The following is a 25,954-nucleotide window of genomic DNA, read 5'->3' on the forward strand; positions in this document are numbered from 1 at the left end:
ATTTGTATTTGTTTAATAGCAACAAATTAAAAAAACCCCAACCCTTTCCAACATGACAAACTTTAGAAAAGCTGTCTACTTTTTAATCATAATTTAATCATTTTTGCAGCATATTATATACAATATTTGCAGCAATAGCTTTTCCTTAAACAATTACATAGATTGTTCACCTCAATGTCTTGTACAAATTTCATAAAATGATAAGAATGGAAAAAATTATAAGAAAAAGATATAAGCACAATAACATACATGAAAGTAGTACTGTAGACAATACACACTTCCAACTCACTTCCAAGCCATAGTTTAATTTTAATTAGTAGACATTTATCTTGTTTACTTTTCAGTTGAATTCTAGTGCCCATCCCATTAAAACAGAACACAAATGGAAATGATGTCTAGCTTTAGAAAGTCCTCCAAATGGAAATGGAAATATTGAACCCAGGCTTGGTGATATTTAATTACCTAAATAATTAGGTATGTATATTTAATATAATGACATGGTTAAACTGGATAACATTTTTAAGGATTATCAACTACAGACAACTAATCTAAAGCAAGTATTAAAATTGATTTTTTATTTTGTATGTCATTAGTTTCCTGGTTTCTATTTTAAATCATGTGCCCTTGCCCAACAGTTTTCAATGTGTGTAATGGCTGAAGTGCCAGTTTGGCTTCAGGTTTTACCAACAAAAATTAGCAAGCAAAAATCCTGAGTAGTTTGGAGCTGAAGATCATTCCTTGCTACTTTAAATTATGCCTGATGAGGGATTTTTGTAAACATTTCCACCTTTGCAGTTCATCTTGCGGGCTGAAATATGCCTTCAAATGCCAATGTCTGTGATTGCAGGCAGTGTTTGCACGGGGCAGGGTCGGTCAGGGCTCGGAATGCTGGCATGTGCATTGACTCTGCTGCTGGGCTGCTTCATGTTCTGGGCACTCCTGCCACGGCCTGTGAAACAGGGAGAATTATCAATTTAAAAAGAATTTGAAAAGCTGTTTTGGCTGTGTTTTCCTTAATTCACTCTTGTGCTTAGGAGCAGACAAATATAAAGGTCCCAGGAATTCACATCTACTGAAATAGAACTTTCAATGTAGGTAATATTATTTAAATAAAGGTCACAAAAGTGTGTCAGTCCTATTTTTGTATTATTTTCTTTTTATCACAACAAAAGAATGTTTGAAAGCACTTTGAAGGAGAGAGACAGTGTTAGATTGGAAATTTATTTTATAACAATAAATAATTTTCTGGGAATAGGACATCAGTGTTTTTGAAGATAAAAATCTTACTCTGCTTTTGAACTAAAAGTAAACAAGCCCATTAATAATATGATTTTTGTAAGTAATTTAAGATCAAGTTTTTAGTTTCTTCCATTTTCATAAACCTAATTTAGCCTGTATGAAAGAGTTGTAAAGTGAATTTAAGCATGCGTCTCTAAAAACACCTATTTCAGTTAGAAAGACATTTTGGGGTATGCAGTTTCTCAAGAAACATAATTAATTGAAAGGATTATTATGAACATATTTCTGGTTCCTGCTCAGTACTTCACTGAATTCTGTATAGTAATACTAAAGGTTAAATTACTGATCACAAAGATGTCCTTGTATCAGCAAAGGTTTTTTGGTAAATGGGAATCAGTACAGTTTATTACTTGTTGTAAAAACATTTACCTATTTATTTGTGGTTTTCAATGCATTTATTTGTTTATTTTAAAGAAACTATATGAGTCTGAGGGGAGAAAAGCAGAAAATGTAAATATGTCACTTGTGGAGAACTTTTAATTTTTAATGGAATTCAACATATTTTAGCAAAGTTATCCTTCCTCAAGCAGTGATACTGACTGCTAGTATTACCCACATCCACTGCTAGTATTACCACATATAGTACATGTGAATGAAATTCTGCACTGAGCTATGGCTCAGCCATATGCAGAAAGGATGTGTTCTATTGTATTTATCTGTTTTCTATTTTTAAGATGCCTTTTTTTTTTCTTTTTTAGGGACAGGGTTTTAGGGTTTTTTAATGGTTTTTAATGTTTTTTTTATGTTTTTTTTAAATTTATTTATTTAGGGGCAGTGGATTAAAATTATTCTGAAAATCCTTGAAGGCTGGAAGCTGCTATCATTATCTGAAATTTTCAGCTCAATTATTCAGCTTCTAAACCATTTGATAGTTTAAACCAGAAACTTTTCTGGCCCATTATCTTTTGATGTGTAACTAAAGTCTCTGCCATTTAACATCTCTGGTCTTGAATCGATTTTATCTATCTCTGATGTCATTCACCTCATACACACCTGCACACCCACTCTTTATAAGGCTGTCTTGTCTCTTGGGGTGGAGGCAGGACCCAGGTTTTGTTCTTGCTGAAGTTTTTAGCAATGCAGTGTTAAGAACAGGAACCACAGCATTGCTACATGCACTCCACACGTCCCTTTGTGCCTCGAGATCTACGGAGGTGTGACAGTGGTGGCTGTGGCTGTGCCACCAGGGCTATTGATCACACCCTGGTGGCCTCTGCTGCCTCAGCTGGTAGCAGGGATGGCTGGTCCCTTGCCTTGAGACAGAGGACAGCACTCCACCGATAGCTTGGAGAAGGATGGAGTTCCTTGGGAATGAAGGCGAGGGGCTGCACAGGATAGGGATAATTTGCCATGACACCTGTATTAGGCAGTGGAATTGTTTATGGGGCAAAATATGTGTGTAGATGGGGGGCTCCTGAATCTTTTTGGCTATGGGTCCATGAGGTGGGCAGCTGGGACCCTAAGGGCTTGCTTTGTTGCTGATGCAACAAGGACAAGATTATATTTGTGTAGAAACATTAGAGTTTTCTCTGACTTCATCATCTTTATGTGTTTCCTTATCAACTTCACTTGGTCAGATGTTCTTTCTTTGGAGCTATAGAATGCCTGAAAAGCAAACTTAGTTCTATTTATGCCATTTCCAACATCTGAAGCTGGCAGCAGTCCAGTTACAACATACAAATTTGGTATATTTCCATTCTAGCCACTATAGGATGCCTCAAGGTATAGTTGTAGCTTGAATATTAAGAGGTGGTTACACTTTTATTGTAGAGCAGTGAGCCAGTTCTGCCAAAAGAAAATCCATGGAACATTTCTTTTTTAGTGCGAGATTCATATTATTCATCTTATTGCAGTTAAACTGTACATCTTCAAAGTTTTTTCATGGTAGTATCTGTACTATGGCTGGGGATATACTTAGGGTACAAAGAGTCCTCAGGAATGGGACAGACACATTGGTTTAAGCCATACTGAATACTCAAAATGGTACTGGAGAAATTCAGCAGCCATGAATTGGCCCTTTACCTCTTTGCCTTATGAATAATTCTTGGCCAGGTTGCTATATTAATCTAAATTCTCAAATTTATTCCTAATTTGTAGTAATCCAGAGGCATTTGCTTCAATTTATTTTTAATATTCTCAATTGTTGGCCCTTTTAAAATAATTGTATGCTGAATGTATCTTCACAAAAGGCAAAGTATTCACATTCCTATGTAATATTGCAAGGTCTGTATTTTCCGCTCCAGTCAATCAGTAGATGAAGAATCCTCCCTGGATTTCTTTGGTTTGTGCCTGTTCAGGTTTTGATTTTTTTTTTTTTTTTTTTTTTTGTTGCTCACTAACAGAGAAGGTTCCACATGTGAGGTTGTTGTTTGTGCTTGATGTGACCAGACTGACCATGAAGCAATTGAGTTTAAAATTTCTGTTGTCAGGAGGAAATGTGACAGCAAAACTTCAACGCTCAGCATGGGGAGAGCAGAATTCAGGCTTCTCAGGGAACTAGTCAATGAGGGCCTGTAGGAAATGCTTTTGAAGCATTGTGCTGGAGTGCTCTGCGCTGGTCACTTTTTAAGCACCTCCTCTGAAGGGCACAGGAGCAGCAGATCCCAAATGTCACCTGTTAAGCAGGTAAAGCTTGGCTGAACAAGGATCTTCTTTTGGTGATAAGGCAAAAAAGGAAGGTGTAAGCCCAATGGAAGTAAGGTCAGGTGACATGGAAAGTATACAGAGATGCTGCTCACCACTGTAGGGAGAAAATTTGTGTGGCTAAAGCTCAACTGGAGTTGAGCAAAACTGTAGGGAACAAAAAAAGGAGTTTTAAAAAAAATACATTAATAGCCAAAGGCAGTGCAGAAATGAGATTGGCCTGTTGCAGAACAACGATGATCACCTCATGGACCGGGACACAGACAAGCCAGAGTTGTCAAATGCTTTCTTTGCTTCTGTCTTCAGCACTGATGATGGGGTCTGGGAGTCCCACTGTCCTGAGACGGAAGACTGTGGGTGTGACAATCATGAACCCTCAGCTGACTCTGAAGTTGTGTGGGATGTGCTGTTCCAGCTGGATCCCTACAAATCTATGGGGCCTGATGGGATTCATCTGAGAATACTAAAATACTCAATATTGTCTGCTGTCATTGTGAAGTCTCTCTCAATGATTTTGAGTGGTCTTGGGAATCTGAAGAGTTCCTAGTTGACTGAAATGTCCTGCTTTTCAAGAAGGAACAAAAGGAGGATGCTGGAAGCTATCAGTTTCACTTCAGTGACTGGTAAAATTATGGAGAAGATTATTCTGGGAATTACTGAAAAACACTAAAGGGTAATGCAGTCACCAGTCATAGCCAGCACGGCTTTGAGAGCAAAGCCTAATCTGTCTAACCTGGTTTCCTTTCATGACTGGGTAACCCACCCAGCTGACCAAGGGAAGCCAGTGAAGTTTTTGATACTGTCTCTCACAGGATCCTTCTGGACCTACTGTGCAGCCTCAGCTGGATAAACACATCATGGCGTGGCTGAGCAGCTGGGTCACGGGTCAGGCACAAAGGGTGACAGTGAATGGGGTGACATCAGACTGGGGACCTGTCACTACTGGGGTTCCACAGGGCCCCATCCTCGGCCCTCTGCTCTTCAACATCTTCATAAATGACCTGGACATGGAACTGGAAGGGATACTGAGCAAGTTTGCAGATGATACAGAAATGGGAGGAGCTGTTGACTCCTCCAGGGCAGGGAGAGGCCCTGCAGAGAGATCTCCACAAACTGGTGGTCTGGGCAATCATATGAAGTTGCATGGGCAACATAATACCTGCTTTGGTGGAGGAAATTAATGGCTTGTATGGCCCACTTTCAGAGCCTGGACCAGTTCTGAATTTGAAATTACAAGTATGCCTTTTCAGCAGCTGCTGTGTCAGTCAGCACAGTATTGTGACATACCAGTACCACGGTATTGTAACTTGAAGCCAGTACTCTACAATCTGTCACTAGTTGAGCTCTCTTGCTCTTCCTTTCTATCTCTCTTTCTGCCTGCATAAAAACTCATTTTGAAGATGAGACATACTTTCCTAACACACTGATAACAAATTGTTTATTTTGATGCAAGTTCTCAAAAGTAGTGATTTGTAGAGAGATTATAAAGGTTTCTTTCTAGAGGGCTGGGTGCAGCACCACTGGAGTGGCTCGCAAGGACGAACTTCCCAAAGCTCCATTCACAGGCTTTGGGTGAAAATCTCATATCCTGATGATGATCTGTAATAGTTTTATGAATCACTCTGACTTGGTCACTGAGATATTTACTCTGTGAATATCACAGTTAACAAAGAGCTACGTAATTAATTTGAGTCTACTGAAAGTAGACCTTGATTAATTCACTGTCCACAAGGACAGGCATCAGGGAGTAGTTGCTCTGTGCTGATTCCAGCTCTGCAATGCCAAAAGGCACTGCATGTTTTCTAAGCAATTGGAAATAGAAGCAGTGTGTTGCAGTGACTTCCCAAAGTCCTGAGAGAGAGGGGGAAGAATTTCCTGCCAGAATGTAAAAGGCATTGCATATCTGGCCCATTGGTGGAGCCTTGAAAAAGTACAAGCTGGCTGTGGGCCAGAATCTGCCATTTAAAATAATTTTATGCCTGGTTTAGCATGTTGGAAACCCACAAGCAGTAGCAACCAGTAAGCAAATAAAATTGTTCAGCATCAGCCACTGCTTTCAAAACACTGAAGAATTAATTTGGAAAAAAAATCTCAAAATAAATGTAGGATTTTATGCATGTAGTAGGTTTGCTTTTGTGTTTGCACTGCTGGTCAGATACTGCTGTCAATTTACAACATATTACAGGACTATAGTCAAAATATAAAATTTCAGCCTACTCTCACTGTCAGTCACCTTCACTTTTGCTTTCTTCTCCTATATATTTTGTGCTTCCTTTGTAAAGTCTCCTTTTACTAACTTGTCATGATTCTTGCTTATAAATCTTGGAGAAAATGGAAAGAAGGAAAGAGGACGATGACTGAAATAGAGTGAGAAAAGCAAGAAATGAAGGAGAATGTAGAAAGATTCTGATGCTGTGGTCAGAAACTGGGTTTGAAAAGAAAAGCATCTGCTTCTAAATCTTTAAGGAAGCATAATAGATTGCAACTTTTTATTGTTTTCCTGTTTAACTTCTGCCAATTAATTCAGGATCTTTTCAAAGGGTCATAATTATTTTTAATAGCTGGACTGATGAGCTGTAGTTTTCTGTTGCCTTGTTGGGTAGTAAGTGCTTTGTACAATTAAGAATTTTATCATACCTAAAGTATGAGACAACTGCATTAGTGGCATTTTTTGCATTTAATTATAGAATCATTTAAGTTGAGAGAGGCCTCTAAGATCATCAGGTCCAGCCATAAAACTAACATTGCCAAGTCTACCACTGAATCATGTCCCTAAGTGGCATGTCTACATGTCTTTTAAAGTACCTCAAAGGCAGATATTCTCAACCACATACGTGGGCAGCTTGTCTCATGGTGAATAATTGTTTCATAAAATAACGTCCAATGAATATCCATGAATAATATCCCATAAGAAATAGCCTTTTAATGTTGATTAGTAGTACATGAATAAAAGTTGCACCTGCCAGCTGAGAAAATGTCTGGCTAAAATTCAACCAATATCTTTAGGCCATTTTCAGAAGTCCACTTTCCCAGAGTCAAACTCCTTAACTTAACTCCTCTCTCTTGTGTGAATGGCGCCTCCCTTTGATGCAGAGGGGTGATAGAAAGAGCCATTTCTAGCTGGGGCAGATCTGCTGGCCCAATGCAGGTCAATTCTCTGTATTACTCACCTTCTCTCTTCAATAGAAACATAAACTAAAATACAGCATATGGGAAGCCACAGACGTGACCAGCTGAACGATGGCCAAGTTGCAGTGCTAGCAAAAGACAGAATCTGCTGTGTAATTCTTGTCAAAAACCAATACTAGTCTCATTCACAGGCACTCGTTTTCTCCTTTTGCCTAGCTCAATATGCATGGTTAATACTGTTTGCTAGGCAAGATATGTACTACTAAGATTAAGTGAAAAGGCTTGGTGTGGTGACCAAATCTGTGGAGAGGATGGTGCATGGCAACAATGGAGCTGTAAGACAATGGTGCATAAAAACAGTATTCAGGGCATTTCAATATTGTAGTGAAACTACAGTACTGAAATTCAGTACTGTGCAATTAAGTACTGTAGACAGCTGCAAAGTAATTCGAATCAAGTGATTTATTTCAAAATGTGATAAGAAGAAGAAAATAATTTGAATGTGGAATGTCAGTGTTGTGGTTTTTCCTGAGGTAGAGTTAATTACTTCTCAGTAGCTGGCACAGTGCTGTTTGGGACTCAGTAAGAGAATAATGTTAATAATTAATGCTACTTCACAGGGAGGAGCTGTTGACACCCTCAAAGACAGAAAGTCCCTGCAGTGAGACCTCAGCAAACCAAAGATGGGTAGCCACCAATTGTATAAACTATAATAAAGATGTGCCGGATCCTGCACCTGGGATGGGGCAGCCCTGGATGCATGGACAGACTGGGAATGAGGTGCTGTAAGCAGGGCCATGGAAAGGGACCTGGGGGTCCTGGCAAGTTGAACGTGGGTCAGCAGTGCCCTGGCAGCCAGGAGGGCCAACCCTGTCCTGGGGTGCATCAGGCACAGCATCACAGCTGGGCAAGGGAGGGGATTGTCCTGCCCTGCTCTGAGCTGGGGCAGCCTCACTTCCAGTGCTGGGGGCTGGTTTGGGGGTCACACCATGAGAAAGACATTAAACTATTAGAGAGCATCCAAGGGAGAACTATGAGGATGGTGAATGACCTTGAGGGGAAGATGTATGAGGAGTGGCTGAGATCACTTAGTCTGTTCAAACTGGAGAAGAGGACACTGTGGGGAGAGCTCATTGCAGCCTACATCTTCCTCATGAGGGCAAGAAGAGGGGCAGACACTGCTCCTGTGCTTAAGTACCCTCTAAGAAAATAATTACTTTCTAACATCCAAGATAAAACAGCACTATCAGTTTAAAAACATTGCCCATTGTCCTGTCGCTACATGCCCTCTCCCTTCTTTTTATAAGCCCCCTTAAATGTACTGAGAGGCCTCAATGAGGTCTTCCTGAAGCCTTCTCTTCTCTAGGATAAACAACCCCAATTCTCTTTGGAGAGGTGCTCCAGCTCTCTGATCATCTTCATTATCTTTTGGACTCACTCCCACAGGTCCACGTCCTCCCTGTGCTGGGAGCACAGGGCTGGATGCAGGTTCCAGGTGGGCTCTCCCCAGAGCAGGGCAGAGGGGCAGAATCCCCTCCCTCCCCTGCTGCCCACGCTGCTCTGGATGCAGCCCAGGACACGTTTGGCTCTCTGGGCTGGGAGTGCCCATGGCTGGCTCATGTCCAGCCTCTCACCCACCAGCAACCCCAAGCCCTTCTGGGCAGGGCTGCTCTGCATCTGCTCATCCCCAGCCTGTGCTGGTACCTGGGGTTGTCCTGACCCAGCTTGCAGTACTTGGTCTTGTCAAAACTCATGGGATTTCCATGAGCCCAATTCTTGAGCTTGTCCCGGTCCTTCTGGATGGCATCCTGTCCTGTGGGTGTGTCAGCTGCATCAGACAGCTTGGTGTCATCTGAAGACTTGTTGAGGCTGCACTCAATCTCACTGTCTGTGCCATTGACAAAGACATTAAAGAGCAGCAGTCAGAGCCGTGATGGACACGGCTTGTCACTGACTTACAACGGGGTGTAGAGCCATTGACCACAACTCTCTGCCAGTGTCCATCCAGTCAATTCTTTATTTACTGAACAGTTCATCCATCAAATCCACATCTCTCCAGTTTGGAGATAAGGATATAATGTGGGACCATACTGAAGGCCTTACAGAACTCTAGGCAGATGATATTTGCCAGTCTTCCTGTGTTGATTGTTGCTGCCATGTCATAGAATGCCACTTTACTGGTCAGGCACAATTTCTCCTTAGTAAAACCCCATGGCAGCTTTGGATCACTTCTTTGCCTTTTATGTGCCTTAGCAAATCTTCAGGGAGGATCTGCTTCATGGTCTTCTCAGGAAGAGAGATGAGATTCCTGGGCTGTACTACCTACTACCCTAGATTGCCATTTTAAAAATGGGGGAGATATTTCCCTTCCCCTGCATGAAAATAGAACATAGTTTTTCAGATGAACTACACATAAAGACTTAAGGGACAAAGAAACTGAAGTACCAGCTTTATATTTTGAAGATTCCTGGATTGATATACCTAATTTTAATTCACAAGTTTAACATTCCTGAACCTACTGCTGTGCACCAGCAGCAGCTCACTGCAAGCAATGGTTCAGCTTCTGAGCCAGCTGGCGTAATGTCTTTGAAGACGTATACTGCATCAAAACCACTAATCTACATCAACCAATAACAGGATTAAAAATACATCAAAACAGAAACTCAAAATATAATGAGGCTAAAGATATAATGAGGCTCCTCCCCCATGCTCCCAGTTATAGTCTCAGGAGCTATCATAAATTACTTTTATGCAAAAAAGCTCTTTGTACGTATGGATGCAGGAAATATTTCTGCCTTGCAAACATGTTGTGAAGCCCACATGTATACAAACCCTAAGGCATAAACAAATAATCTGAGAAGCATGGTCACATCAGAGTTCCCCTGACTCGCACATTTAAGAACTGACAGAGGCAAGAGGATGAATGATTGTAGAACATTCCTCCCACAAACACTAAAAATAGTTTTCAAAATACTAGATGAAGTCTAGCAAAGAAAAGGAGAAAATCTATTTTGAGATAAAAGAACTTTGTTTCCATCAATGGCGATTTCAGGGGCAATATTAATATGAAGCAGAACACCTCTTAAGTTTTGAGGTACTGTAGTTGGTTAATACAAGATGCATCCAAAACATGTAGTAATTTTGATTACAAGATAAATAATATTTACCATATTAAACGAGTTTTTTATGTAACTCCTTCAGCAACTTTTATTAAATATTACAATAAGATTATAGCAAAACAGAATTTTCAGTACACCAAACATTCCTTGTGTATTACACTTCCAAGGGCTACCAATATGTGTTGATACCACTACAATAATTCTCACAATCAACCTCAATTACACTGTTTTTTCCTCTTCCCCTCCCCTTTTTCCTCTTCCCCTCCTCCTTTTCCTTTCTAATGGAAGCAATTAGAAGTTAGCTTTCCTAGGAACAGCTGTTAGGGAATGAACAACAGAGTTAAAAAAAAATCTCACCGATTGCACTCATAATCACCATCGTTTTGGTATTAACAGATATCACAGTAGCCTCAAATCTGAAAATATTAAATACTTCAAAGGCCAACAGTCCAATGATGTTGGATAGGACAGGGGGAACAAATGCAGATGCATTTCCATAATATATTGTGAACTTGTGAATTTTAAAGATCTGATCCTAAAATCTAATGCTTATTATTTGGAATTTAATATACTGGATAGAGTAGAAGTCCAACTTTAGAGTAATTTTAAATATCTGTAATTAGGAATATGTTGATATCATGAAATATTATCATTTGGTCTGGATTGTCCTAACTTCTCCCTTCTCTTTTTGCCTCATCCTAGCATCAAGCACTACAAAAAAATCTTTTTGCAAGTTTTTAAAATGCTAATTCTTTTTAGATGCTGATTCTTACTGCAGGACATTTCTATAATGGGCTAAGTATAGGCAGAGGTCTCGCTCCTAGTTAGTCCCCCCAGCAGAAGATCTTCATGGGACCCCTCAAACTGCGTCTGTTCACTGTTCACTGCATGTTCATGGAGAATTCACTACTTGTGCACAATCTGCTTGCCAGCTTGTCATCTGGCTATACAAGCAACATAATTGCCCCCAGAAATGGGGACTGTGCCTGCTTGCAGTAGCAGCTCCTCAGCAGGAATGCTTTCACTGCGCCACCAGTGCTGTCAGCACACACACTGAACACTCCCAACAGGATTCCTAGGTGGGCTTCTAATGCCATGACCTGACACCCTCTTTCCTTATGACAACTTCTCATTGGGCTGAACCATCAGGCAGACCAGTAGCTCAATGCAAAGGCTGTGGTGTAGATTTTGGTTTAGTAGAGAATAAGCCTTCTCACAAGGCTCAGTTGTTAGCATTGCTTTATTAAACAGCTTTCTTTGTCAACAGAGATTCCTCTGTCTGGAAGAAATTTCCAGACTTAAAACTGTGACTTCTCATCCTCCCTACGCATAGGTCTACATGCACACACATAGACTCAAACACACACTAAGACACAAACACACACACTCACAGAAACTCACAGACACAGAAAGACACACAGACACACAGACACACACAGACACACACAGACACACACAGACACACACAGACACACACACTCTCTTTCTCTCTCTGAACCTCCCCTTCATCTTCGGCATGTGTTAAATGCAACAAAGCAATCAAAGGAAACGGAAAGCAGTTTGAAATGTGAGACTAACAGTGTCATGCACATTTTACTGTAATACTTAGAGTTATAAAGAAGAAAAACATTAAGACTGTAAGGCTTCATACCTAGGATTGTTCTAAAAGGTGCTGGACTGTTTGGTGTCAGCATTTTCATCTTCAGCATAGCTGGACTTTGAGATTTTAAGTCCAGAAACCAGTTTGGAACACCTACAATCCCGAAAGATTTTTACATAATCCTGGAATTTTAGGGTGACATTTATTCTTCGCAATATCCACTAGGCAATAGACTAAGCAACATTTGATTTCTTATTTTCAGTTCTACTTTCTTTTCTTCCTACCCCTCACATTATTTCCTATGTCTGTTCTTGCAGAATTAATGGAACTAAAGGAAATGTGCATTCCAACTGGAAATGTATAATCACAGCTTTCAAATGACATGCTGTGTTAATCTCCACTCATTCTAGATTCAGATCCTAATATCAGCTAGAAGTATATTGAAATTACAAAGGCAAGAACATGGAGTAGTAGTCCTACTGACCAATTTTGAAGTAAGAGCAGTTTCCAGTGGGTTTATAAGTAATATTCTGATGTTTTGATTATTAAATTCTTGTCCCAGATCTTCTCAGGAGCAATGGAAGTCACAGTGCAATGCCATTTCTCTGAAAATAAGCAATAGCCACTTGAGACTTGATAATTTAGCGGCAATGTTTCCTGATTTTCCAGTTAGGAGGAAGGTGTAATGGGAAAATACTGGAGTTAAGAAGGAAGATAGTGAACCTGGTTTTTTCTAACATCTCCTGTTAGCAGCTGCACCTTCTCCTTCTCTTAGGAGCAAATGCTACACCAGCAGTAGCAGCAAGAGTTCTACATTTGGCATACATTAAAGTAGCACAATGCAGTGCCAAGTAAGGAAACACCAGCAACTTGGAACAGGACTCTTCTGGCAGAAATCAAGTGGTTGCTTGGATGAAATTCAAGTTTCTGCTACTGGCTTAAAACTGGCTATACTGCTCATCTATCTAAGAAAATTCAAGTACCAGCAAATACCGAACTAAACAAGATGCTGTTTTCTCAGTAAAAACACTTGAAGTGTGAGTGAGTTTGCTAGCAGAAAAGCTAAACAAGCTTTATCTTTTACCACTTATCACTTCATCACTTTTTATCACTTTATGTTTTTAATTTTTAAGTCATTTTAGTCTTTATCAAATTTCTGTATCTTTATATCACTGGCTTAACTACTGTCATCATAAGCCCAGATGGCAACTAAGCATCGGGGACACACTTGTTCCCACCCCGCCCTGCACCTGGTGGAATGGGAAGGAGAATGAAAAGGGAAATTTGCAGGTTGAGATTAGAACAGTTAAGCAGCTGAAGCAAAGTAAATGATATAAAATTTGTAGGGTTTTTTTTGTTAGAAAAAGGATAAAATTCAATGAAGAACAAGTAATGTACAGTACAATTGCTCACCACTCACTGGCAGATGCCAGACCATTCCCAATCACTTATCAAACCCATTTCCAGGTAACTCCCTAACATTATATACTATGCAATATGTTCTGTGTTGTGGAATATTCCTTTGGTCAGTGTGTCACCTGTCCTGGCTATGTTCCCTCCCAGTCTTCTTTTTTTTTTTACCACCTCACTAGCAAATCATGACAGACTGAGTAAATGCATGACTGAGGATTATGATTTCCCAGAGAAGCTGCGAATGCCCCATCCCTGAAAGTGTTCAAGGTCAGGTTGGATGGGGCCCTGAGCAACCTGATCTTATGGATGGCGTTCCTGCCCATGGGATGATCTTTAAGGTCCCTCTCAACCCAAACCATTCTATGATTCTTTGATTCTATCTACTGGGCATTTTTGAACTTGCAGTTTCCTTCCTGTAGAAGTCTGTAATCACTGACCTTCTGTAGGATAGGTGGACACTGGTTTAGGAGAATCAAGAGGTAGTAAACCTTTTTGATAGGTGTTTACTGGTCTGATCCATTGCAGAACTGCTGACTGAGAGAGATTAGTGTTAACACTGTGTATTTTACTCCTATGTGCATTTCTGTCTTTTTCACTTGGGTGTGATGTACTTTTAATTGTATTCAGAATTTGGTGTTAGAGGCAGAAAAATAATTATGAAGAACATAAAAACATTGGGTCTCTAGGTCTCTAGCTAAAGAAGTTACCTGAGAGACACTTCTAATAAATATTTAAGCATACCAATACCTTTCTTAGAATTTAGTTATGTGTAGGTGAATATCTTTGCTCCTCCAGTTCTTCATGAATGCATAAATTGTGCGCATTTTCCTGGGCACTTGACCTAAAGGAGAACACTCAAGCAGCAAAATCCAAAGTCATGGTTGTGCTACCTTGTCTTTGCTTCCATTTTACATGTGTTTTTACCCACCTCTCACCAAATTTATTCAGGTTGGTTCTCTGTAGCAACAATTTTACAGATTTGAATGGTCTGTTCACGTCCCTTTAGAAATTTGTGCTTACTGATGTGGAACTGCACATCCTTATTCTACCCCATGCTTCACGTTGATTCCCTCTGGGATATTTTACAAGTGTACACTTTTGCAAAATGTACAGTAATCATACTTTTGAAATTTGACTTTAAATTCCATACTATTATTCTTTTTAAAAGGACAAATTGTGTGGAGTGAAAGAAGCTAAGTATTTTAAAATGTGCAAACAGCTCTCTGAGTACTACTGTCACAGTTATATCAGTGAACTTCTCCTTGTTAGAGACTAATATTTGTTACTGAAAGTTTATTTAGTTAAATTTTAGGAATGCAGTTTGCCTCTTTATATGAACTTTTATAGAGGTTTTCTTTGTGGTAGGGTCCTGTGTTACAATATGTTAATATTCTGTTATAGTAGTTAACCTTTTATTTTAAAGGAACCTGTACAAATTGAAGCAATTGTAAATTTTGTATTTATTTAAGACTGAGTTGTTTTCTCCTTGAACTGAATGGCATCACTGTAGTACAGGGTCACACTTGTTAATTTCTCATTCTTACACTTAAAAATTGGTATGCAAGTGGGAAGCTGAATGAGTGGTGGGAAGCTTTTCTCGCTTCTCCCCAAAACAATTTGGCAGAGCTTGTATGAGAGCAGTGTATGAGACCAATGGGACACATGCCTCTATCATCCTTAAAGAACAGTGGGCTTCTGTTTTAATCCTGTTTAATGCAAACTCTTTGGTATTTTTACAAGGATTAGATTCCTAGTTCATGCATATTTCTGAAGAAAAATGACTTACAGATGAATAATAGCTCTTGGCTGATGCCACATAGTATTTCTGCTAGGAGGTTGGTGTTGAAACATGCAGGATTGTCTTATGGGCACACAAAATGGCATTTTGGCAAAATGTTAGTCTGTTGGGGCTTGTTTTAAATAGCATTAACAGTCTTGTGGCACTGAGCTGGTCAGGTCCAAAATTGATATGCAGAAAGAGGAAGTGAACAGCAAATACAAGACTACACTGTCAAGCAGGGTACTTGTCTCCATTGGCATCCTCTTGGAAATTGTTGGAGTAGTTCCTTGGGAAGTGGTTTGTAGTGGAGACAGAAGAGGTGAAGGAAATATTTACGTGTAGAGACAGTATCTCTGAACTTACATTAAGTTTAGGAAAGCCCTTAAGAGAGGAAAACCCCCCAAATTTAAAAGTACCGTGGCTATGGTTTTCAAAACTGGAGACTCACAGTTTCTCAGGATATATATTTATGTGGGCAAAGTATTGAACTTGCCTTCACCATTAAAATTATCAGGAGTCATTAAAATTCTCAGTCTCAGGCTCCCAAATTCAGTTTCTCCAACTGTCTCAAAATGCGTTAGTTTCCTGGCTGAAATAGGAAGCATTGTACTAATTACCATCACAGAGCTGCTCCAACAGGATTGTGTCTTTAATATTTACTGGAAGTGTTATGTGACAAAGATGGAGGGCATGTAAAATGAAGGACTGTAGAATTTTTTAATACATTTTTGCAATGCTGTTATACATGGCCAATTTGGTAAGATAGTGTGGAGATGTTTTTTACCTGGCTCTGTAAAAAGATGCATTCAGATCCCTGAAAGGACTGCTGTCATACAGATTGCTCTTACTTTGGGTGCTCATATTTTACAGTCTGCTGAAGCTGGAGGCAAATGCCAAACACTTCATCTCTGAGGAAACCACTTCTGTAGAAGTTTAAGGGGTGAACTTTCAATGGTGTACATAAAGACTGTTTCCACTCTTTATTCTTTGCATCTTCAACTTTTTAGTAGCTGTCCATTCATTTTATATCTCCATGGATTAAGTAATAATTTTTAAAAAGAGGTCAGCCTTTTTTTTTTTTTATCTTTTAAAAAAAGTTGTTTTTATTAAAAACAGTTTCTATCAACAGCAATGATTTCACCTCCTTACTTTGTAAATCTGTGAACTGCAGGACAGATCAAAGGGAATCTAGTGCACAACCTGTAAGTAGGAAGATTAGAAATCACTTAATTGTTTTCTTTTTCTTCTTCTGTTGCAGGAAATGCTAAACAGTCTCTTCTGTACAGATAAGCTTAGAATGGTGAATACACAAGTAGATAGGAGAAGACAACATGAAAAAGGAGAAATACTCCTGCCCAGAAAATATTTATGTTTCTCTGATGAATCATAAAGGTGTTTAATTTTTTTCTCTCTTGTTGATCTTACCACCCTGAGGGAGCATGAACTAAGAATTCCTCCCTATTTTTACTTTCTGTTGCTTTAGGCTTTCTAGAACCCCCAAGAAGGCATTAGGCATTTTGCTTTTTTATGTTCACTTGCAATATGTATTCAATACAAGGTCTTAACAATTTGAGAAATAACAGTTTTTATTTTCTGATATATCTGATTGATAGATTTTAAAATCACCTTTAGCCCTTATTTGCACAATTTTCATTTTTAGCTTCCCCTTAGTGCTAATGTGATCTATAAAAATGCTTGGAACTGTCAGTACCTATGAAGGGAACAAGTATTTCTGATCTGCACTTGTAAATACATATTGTAATTAGGTTTCCCTGAGATTTTGTAAGTATAAGCACTGTCAAGTCATCACTGATCAGTGATGTGCCAGTGTTCAGTAATAACAGAGCATGAAAATGTGGAAGGAGGCCATTCTGGCAGCAATGCTGTCCATAACAAATTTTGCCTGAAAGAGCAGAGAAGAAAATCTTACTGTTGCAGGCTAGGAAATAGGGAAGAATGTGCTTGATTTTGATAGACAGCTCAATTCAAAACTGTCCATGGTCACTTCTGCTATAAGCAGAGATCCTTAACATGGATCATCATCACGGCATGATAGAATCATAGAATAATTTGGGTTGGAAGGGACCTTTAAAGGCCCTGTAACCCAACCTCTCTGCAATGAGTAGGCACAAGTAATGGGCTGAGAAACACATGATCCAAGTAGAATTCTAATATCCTAGTCAAAATAAAGAAAACAGCAAATACAAAGTCATAATTTTACAACTTTGTATTTGCTGTATTCTTTATTTTGACTTGTTCTAGTTTTCAGATTTCTTTCTTTTTTTTTTTTTTTTTTTTGTAGGGGTTTCTTTGATTGCTTTTGCTTGTCGGTTTGTTGTTCTATGTGTGTTCTATTCTTGGTTTTCTTGAAGGTATTTACAAGCATCAGGTCTCCACTGAAAGATATGGAGACCTGCTCTTGAGATCAGAGCAAGGTAATTGATTGCCATGAGTTGTAGAGCATGTGCTGTTCCCTGTTAGCTCTTTGCGCAATGACGTGCAGAGGAGGAAGTTGTAAGATCATCACTGTGTGAAGCTGTGAGGCAATGCCTGTTTATGGCATTGGAGGCAAGCTGCAGTTGTGGTCAGAATGTTACTTTGAGCTGGGAAAGCATTTCACTTGCTATTTTTACTATATAGATCATACCCATTTGTTTCATATTTGTTTGCCAGAGTTAAAAATGATTCTAAATGCTAGATTTTCATTTGGATGATTCAAAATGGTGGATTTTCTGTTCCTCTTATTTTATTTAAATGGCTTTATTTTTTGACTTTAAGCAATGATTTTTCAATAAATATTCAGTGATGGATTATCTAAAGTCATCAAAGTGCTAAACACAAAGAGCTTTTTTACCTTCTAATTTTTTGTAATAAAGAAAATAACATCAAGTTCTTGTGGGCTGATTTTTTAGAATGCGCACTCTGTCATTTAAAGTGTCTTTGGTAGCATTTGGTGTGGTAAACATAAAGAGGAACTGGAATTTCCTGGAAGGAAAGATCAAAGAGTGTAAGGATTGTGCAAAACAGAGATCCATTGTGTTACTGAGTTTCCTAAGGAATTTCAAAGAAAATTTCAAGCCCTGCTACTTTAAAAATATTAAAGATTTATGAAACTTATTGGTCAGCTTACCTTTGAACTAATGAACATAAAAGAAGCAGTAATTAATTAGCTTTTTCTACTCTGGAAAAATTTAAAATTAAACTTAATAATAATGAAATTAATACACAGATGTCTTTGAAAGCATGAAAACATGAAAGCAGAGTGAAGAAATGAGGCTTAATCATTCTGTTTCATTGCATAATTTGCTCAATCCCTTTGCCTTGAAGATGCTGTTCCTCTTGTTCTACTGGTTCCATTTCATACCTTCGCAGAACAGTGCTCTGATGTAATTTCCCATGACTGCACAATTGATACAAAGAACAAACCTACTTTTTCTGGCTTTGCCTTTGGGAATATGGTAAACTTTTCAAAGGCTCCTGCTGCAAGTAGGTTAAAGGGATACAGCAATATGGACACAGTAGCTGCTTATCCTTGGTAGATCCATGTGTACCTTGGGATGCTGCGCATCCATGTGTATTTTGAGTGCTGAATGTTCACACCCAACCTAGCTGCTGGTTAAATGCTGGTGAAAAGCTTTATGCCTTTGCTCTGCCTCTTTCAAGGGTACGTTCACTGTGCTACTACTGAGTCTGGTGTCTGCTGACAGTTTTTCTGGTTTTTACTGCCCTGCACAGAGGAGATGCTAGTGAGCAGTGTAATCTAGGCACACATCTTCCCTTTGCAAATCTGCCTCCCTCATACCTTCTCCTGAGCACACGTGATGTATGCATGTCTACCATGATATATGCGTGTGTTTCAGACCTTTGGAGGTCTCTGTGGTGGGCAGTGCTGCCATTTTGCAATGTTTAACACACTGAAACAAAAAAAAATTAGAGATTAATGAAAATACGTAAGCTTGTGCAAAGGGAAACACAAGAAAGGGTGACCCTGGCTTACTCATGCTACATTTACATTGAATTTTGTTGAGACTAGGACAAGATAATTTGTGCACTGATTTCTATATTTGACCTTCAAATTTGTGTATGAATGTGAGCTCCACAGATTAACAGGAAGAGCCTTTTTGTGATGTGTGAATAGCAGCTTGCATTGTAGGCTGAGATGCTAGCCTGAGACTGCAAAGTGCTGTGTGGTGCATACTTCTTTTTCTTTTTTCCTCTGCTTAGCTGTTAACTCATTCAGACTCCATCAAATGTAAAGTTGGACCCTTGCAGAGTTAAGCTGTGACTCTTTTTTAATTTAAAAATCTGGTGAGCCTTTCAGAGTGGGATCGAAGATTTCTAGTAAATAACTTCAAAATACGACATTTTGCAGGAGAGATCCCCTAAAATAATCTTTTCAGCTAGTATTTTAAAACCTGAAATGTGTATTTAGCTATACTACTTATTGATTTAGAAGGGCTTAATGAACTTCTTCATCAACATTCTTCTCACACATGCATTTCTAGAAACCATGAAAAATTTGTCATGGTAACTTGAATGTCTGTATTGCTAGCCCAGAAGTTAGTGCTACTGAGGCAATAGTAGTATGTTGTTTTATGCTGATTCTACTCTCACTCTCACTGTTACATGCTTTAGTCATGGCACACTCTGAAGTGAATTAGTATTGAATGTTTGAATGTTATTTTTGCATTCCACCATGGTACCAGTAAAGCTGGTGTAGAGCCAGCCGTGATAGACCCTACCAAGACAAAGCTGAGTCAGTTGCTGGATGCATCCCATAGTAATCTTTTCCTCCTCTGATTTCTGTGATGATTCTGCTTTCCCTTACTGTGCACAATAGTGTCTCACCACTGGAATAATCTGCCTGTCCAGGGCTTTAACAAAAATTACTGTCAGGGGGATAAAAATATTGTCCATATTTCCTTTATGTGGTCTTTAGGATATATTGGATTATGATTAATAGTCTGAATAAGACTTTGAACTACCGGTGAGCTTCTTTGAGAAGCCAGTAAGGGCAAGAAAGTTTCCAGTTTGCCTTTTATTTGCCCTTTTGTGATGCCTTTGGCAGGTGCCAGGATGTATCTAGAAAAGAACTAGTGTATTTCCCAAGTCATGTTGCTGAGGTCAGACATACTCTGGCATTCACTGCTGCTGCTTTTTACCTTTTCATTCTGAGTAAATGAATCCAGTCTTAACAAGAAAACAAATATATACCTTTATTACTCAGATGTTTTCCGTGAATGTGCTAGCAACTGAGATGCTGCTATTACCAGACAAATTTCCTTTTACATTCTTAATGCAGCTCCTTTCTGGAGGACTTATGTTATACGTATGTTTTTGTACATTGCCAGGAAACAGTCATCTTATTAAGATGAAAAGGTAATAAGAAATTGCCCTCTGCAGAGGGGCTAATTGTTCAGGCTAGTCTGGAGCAAGACTATCTTCCTGACTGAAATACTGTTGTTAAGTGGATGGAATGGATGCATGATTAGATTATCAAGCTGAATAATGCAGATGGTTTTCTTGCTGTGTTCTGGGTGTTCAGTGCTAGAAGAGTACAATAAAATAGAGTTTGACAGTACATAATGGCTTGCTGTAGCAAAATAGACATCAAGATGCGAAGAGTAAAATACAGGTATTTTTTTCACGATAGGAAATCAAGTGGTAAGGCAGAAAACTGTCCAAACGTAATTCATTAAATCAAGACAATTTGTCATTAAACCTTGGATTACCAAACACAAAAATATATTAATGGAAAAGATTGTCAGGTGCTTGTCATAGGTTATCAGAATAAAGTCTATTTATACATTTGGTGTAGAATTCAGACAACAGATATTCTTCCGTGTTGTCTTGCAGCTGCAAGACAAGATCTACACAATGTTGATCTTCACAGTTAGACAAACTGGCTTTTGCAGTTTATGTTTTATTGTCTGGATTCATGAAGCCATTTCAGTAGAATGTGTTGTACTGATTTGTAGATCAGATAAAATTCTGTAATAAAGGGATTAATTTTGCAATTTAAAATTTGAAACCTGTGTTTTATATGACCTTTAGATGTTTGCTTTTCCATGGTATTGGCAGAAGAGTTTTGTACAAGGAAAGCTAAACTTTGTCCTTGACACAGATTAATATCTCTATATTCAGGAGAAAAGCTGAGTTGAATTTTCATTTATGAAGTCCTGGCAGGACACTATTGAAGTCTAATAGTTTATTGATAACTGTTTTGATTGCAGTATTTCATTTGCTGCATATCACATGGTACGTTTGTGATTCTTTTCCAAGCATATACAAATCACTCCCCAAACAGGAAGATTGTCTTTCAAGAAAAGAAAACTGCATTTATACAATATGTCTCCCTCTTTTCTCACTTTCTGGTGTTTTGAGGGGATGTGTGCACTTGCCTTATCTTGGGTCTCATGTTTTCCATGCAAAATTTTAAGTTCAACTACAGTTTACTGCCCAGTTTTATAACAAATGAGTCCTTCAGGAGTAGATCAAATATCACAACAGTTTTAGTACAATAACGGGAGTCATCATTCTTATCTTCTGGTATCACCCAAACAGAGAGTGGTGTGAAACAAGGGAAGGGTATGGCAGCTGTGACCTGATTGTGCAGTTGAGAGGTGGAGACCTGCCCCTGTTGTACAACCTGTTTTGGAATATTGAATGTTGTAATTTTTCTTTTGGTGATTTGAGAAAGAAGCTGAAAAAATACATTAATTTCTATCTTAATCTGTCAGAGGTTTTTTGGTAATTTTTCTTTCTTGTGCACAATGTACTTAATAATAATTCTGCAGTATAAGAGTCTTAATGTTTTAGCTTTCTGGTAATTTCAAAGGTCTCTGGCAGAACCCATAATTCCAAGTGGTAGATGAGGGAGGGTGAAGTCAGCTGGGTAGCATTCTAATAAAAAGAGAGAAGAGTTTGAAATGGCCACAAGGAGTCTAAAGTGTATGGAATTGCCACCTGCAGTAGGCAGGACCTGTTTTCTGTGTCTTCATAGCTGAGATTTTTTTGACAAATATGAAATTTCGCTTAAGCATTCAGTACATGGTTCTGAGGATTTCCCTTGATTCTGCCAGGAGGGAGGAGTTGTGCCTGTTTTTCCTCCTGATACAGGGTAACATTGAAATTTGAGTGAGACAGTGAGACAGGAATCCTGACAGTCACAGAGCCAGCGCTGACATCTGGTTTTCTGTGTTTTCATGGTAGGGAATGCACAATTCCATCCAAGGGCAAGCTGCCTACCCTCCTTCTGTTTCATTAGTCTGTCATGAACTGACTGGGTGTTTCCAGTGCCAATATAAAAAGAATAAAAATTATATCCATCCCCTTTTTTCTTTCCAACAGCTCAGCATCAGCTGTTGGAAGGCAGAGGAGACTTTCCCAATTTTCAAATGCTTTTTTTGTTCCCTTCATATTTTTTTGGGGAAAGGATGCCTATAAACTCTACAGCGGTTCAGTATATGAGGAACTTTTGGAATTGTGAAGTTTTGCATAATTTTCAAGGGTGATGTTGAGGAACAAGGTAGATGTTTGGCATAGATTGTTGCAAAGGTATTTTTTAAGACTTCATTTGAATGATCTGTGAAAAATTTCACCCAATATGATGCATCAAGTTGACCGGTCATAACTGTTTTAGGGCCTCAGTGAAACAGGGATGAAACTGCACCTTAAAACTTTTTGAGGAAAGCTGTGCTTAAAACTTTGTAATGTGTTCTGGCTTGTGATAAAGTGATTATTATTAAATATGACAGCATATATACATTTTAAAATAACAGTTTTTGAATGCTGTCAAACAGATCATAGTCCTTCATTAAATCCATTTGATGAAAAGAGATTGTTCTAGATAGGTAGCTCTCTTTTTTAGTACTTTTATTTTAGTAACAATGTTTGTGGGAAATTATGGTGCTCAGTGGTGCTATGTTGCCAGTACAATCAAAGCATGTTTTTTCCAAGTTTGTTTTGTAAAGCTCGTTATGCAGTAGAATTAACCAGCATCAGAATTTGCATGTTTTCAATCTCTCTTCTAAAAAGCTTTGAATCAAGATTGACTGCCTTGTCTGAAGACATGCTGTAGAAAAAAAATGCAATTATTTCATTTTACAAAAGATAAGGCTGGCAAGTATGAGACATTAATTGGATAAAATTGTGTTTGTTCCAGATTATGTAGATAGCTAAATCATCTAATGGCCTTCTCTAATGTTAAATGAATCCCTTATTGTTTCTTCTTGACATCTTTGTATTTATATACAAAGTGTGTACCTGTATGTATGCACAAAAAAAAATATGGAGTGTGTATGTGTGAGATGTAGCAAAGAACTCAGTATAAGCTAGAAAAGGAAATGCCTTTGATGAGCTAAATGCATGATGATGGTCAGCATTTTTAATCTATTGGCCATTGCTATAAGAGATCCTTTATTAAATATTTCAAGACTAGTATCTTCAGCCATGATTGAGCATGCACTGCAGAGGTTCAGTGGAGTCAGTTTTAAATAGGTAGTAATGTCTGGAATTACTGGAACACATCCTTTGGAACTACACATATTTGTGTATTGGGTTATAGGCATGGCAGGAGAAGTTTATATTTGTGTTTCTGTTTGCTGTTGAGAGGAGATGATGAAGACAAAGCTTCAGAGGATTGGCTGCTGGGTACCTTGATGTGTGAGATCTACCTGCATGGCCTGAGGCTGGCCACACACTGCATGGTGAAGAGGAAGATAGGCAGAATTGGGAAGGGTTAGAGAAGACTAGGTGGTGAGACTGGGCAGCATAAGAGCAGAATGTCATTCCTGCACTAAAATAAAGTTTAAATGCCTTGTATGAAAGGGAATCTTTTATCTTTTCTAGAAAAATATATCCTGGTTTACTGGTTCTTGTGTCTCTGATATGGTTTTGCATAACTCTGGTGCATTCTCAGTTGAGTTTTCAGTGAGGTCTGGTCTTCAAGGCTCTTCAGAGAACACTTGGACATGGGTGGGTTTGGGTTAATGGCAGTAGAAGCACTTGATGGTGAAATCTTCAGAGATTTGCAGAATCACAGAAAATTCTGAGTTAGAGGGCAACAACAACGATCATCAAGGTCAGCTCTTAAGTGAATGGCTCATATAAGGATGAACCCACAACCTTGACATTACCAGGCTCTAACCAACTGAGCTAGCCCCAGTGGCCATCCCCTGCTCCCTGCTTTCCTTCGGCTTGCTGCTTTCCTTGTACTTAGGGCACATGGCTGAGGATGATTGCTGCATCCCACAAGGAAGGGCGCAAGGCCACTGAGTGTCTGATTGCTCTCTCACCAATTTCCATGCTGGCTTGTTTCTTGCTTTATTTTTCAAAAGTTCTTTTTGCACCGATGTGTCAGGCAGAAAGAGAAATCTGAAAAGTTGTCCTGTGCTGCAAGACAAGATACCTTTTATTCTTTGGTGTCATCTGCTCATTTATGTAACTTCTCCAGTTTTGAAAAAGAGGTTCATTATAAAATAATTTCATCCTGAGGTTTTGCAGTCAGTTTTGGCAGAGCAGTTACAAAGCTGTCAGAGTTTTGCTTCTTAGAATCTGCTTATCAGCTTTGCACTGCATCTAGCTCTTTCCTAAGACACTTTTAAAGAAGTTTTTTTCTTTCACATAAGCCTGTAGTATCCATAGATGACCTGGGTGAGGAGAATGTAGACTTGGTTTGCTCCCAAATTACAAGAGGTTAAGTACAGGTTTTCAACTCTCAGAGGACAATAAGAAATCTTACTTTACTTTTACTTTGCAATAATATTCAAAGCCATTCACTCCTTTTTCAAGTTCCTTAGTTGTCTTCCTAAGTTTTTTCTATTGCTCTTCTTCAATTCTAAATGTGATAGGAATTTAAAGAGAGACCTTTCTGATGAAACAATGACCTAGGAACCAGCTGTACTCTCTGTTTATGAAAGTTACTGTATATTATATTTTTTGCCAGGTCTCCTTCCACTCCATAATCACCTGTGTGAGAACAGGAGTTTATTTAAAAAGTTGTGGTTTGATGTTTAAATATCTGTTAACAAGATATTTAAACATTCCCTAAAAAACAAGATATTTGCACATTCCCTAAAAAAATTTGCTCAGGAGAACTGTGCTTATTTATGTACAGGAAGTAGCTTCCATCATATGTTTTTTTATCTGCCACTACATGTACTGAAATGAGTATAGGCAATCCTATTAAGCATCATCTTATGGGGTTTTTTTTTGTTTTATTGGGTTTTATATTTAGTTGCAACAGGCAATGCGGGTGGTTAAGGGAAATCGATCAGTGTGCATAAACATCCTCTGCATCCATGGATTTTTCAAGGCATTCCCCAAATGCCAGCCACCAGGGAGAAAACTTCCAATATATAAGCACATAATCTCTAGTCCTTTTTTCCCCTCCTCGTCTTTTTTTCATTCAGTTTCAGCCAAGAGCTAAACTTTTATAAGTATCAAAGATAGCAAATTTTGCCCTTAATAATAGGAAAGAATAGACAGAATAGTATTGTTGTAAGGTCAGGAAAACTGAGTTACATACATTTGGTATGTAATTCAGGGCTTTGCTTTCCTTTTATTAGATGGGGAGACACATTTGCAGCAGTCTAGGATTTATTTTGGGGGAGGCCATCTTAAAAGAGATACAAGAGTAACTACTGCTAAGAAGAAAAAAAGTATGCTGAGTTCCCAACTTAGTAAAAAAGGATGCATTTAATAGTATGTCAGTACGTTCCCCAAGTAAAAAATGTGCTCCTTTTTTAACAGACCAATTATTGAAACAGCAAAAAGTGAGGTCAGCTTGCCTTTGATCTCTGCTGAGTGTGTGGGAACAGGAAGTCTGAGCATATGATGGAATGATGAAGCTGAATCTGACACAGTAAGGGAGAAAGTGAAGTCTAGTAAAGGTGAAACAATTTTAGGGTCTGTAAAATGCATTGCTTTATTATCTTCTTTTTTGCAGCTGTGGTTAATGGAATAAGTCTG

At 38.7% G+C, this 25,954-nt stretch overlaps 1 protein-coding gene across 1 annotated transcript in view; it reads left to right on the top strand.

Moving 5' to 3' along the window:
- The window catches only part of FRMD3 (FERM domain containing 3), a 129,854-nt gene that overhangs the window by 21,649 nt on the left and 82,251 nt on the right, over nucleotides 1-25,954 (top strand). The window lies entirely within an intron of this gene.

This window comes from Ammospiza caudacuta, chromosome Z (assembly GCF_027887145.1).
Source record: "Ammospiza caudacuta isolate bAmmCau1 chromosome Z, bAmmCau1.pri, whole genome shotgun sequence".
Lineage (NCBI taxonomy): Eukaryota > Metazoa > Chordata > Aves > Passeriformes > Passerellidae > Ammospiza > Ammospiza caudacuta.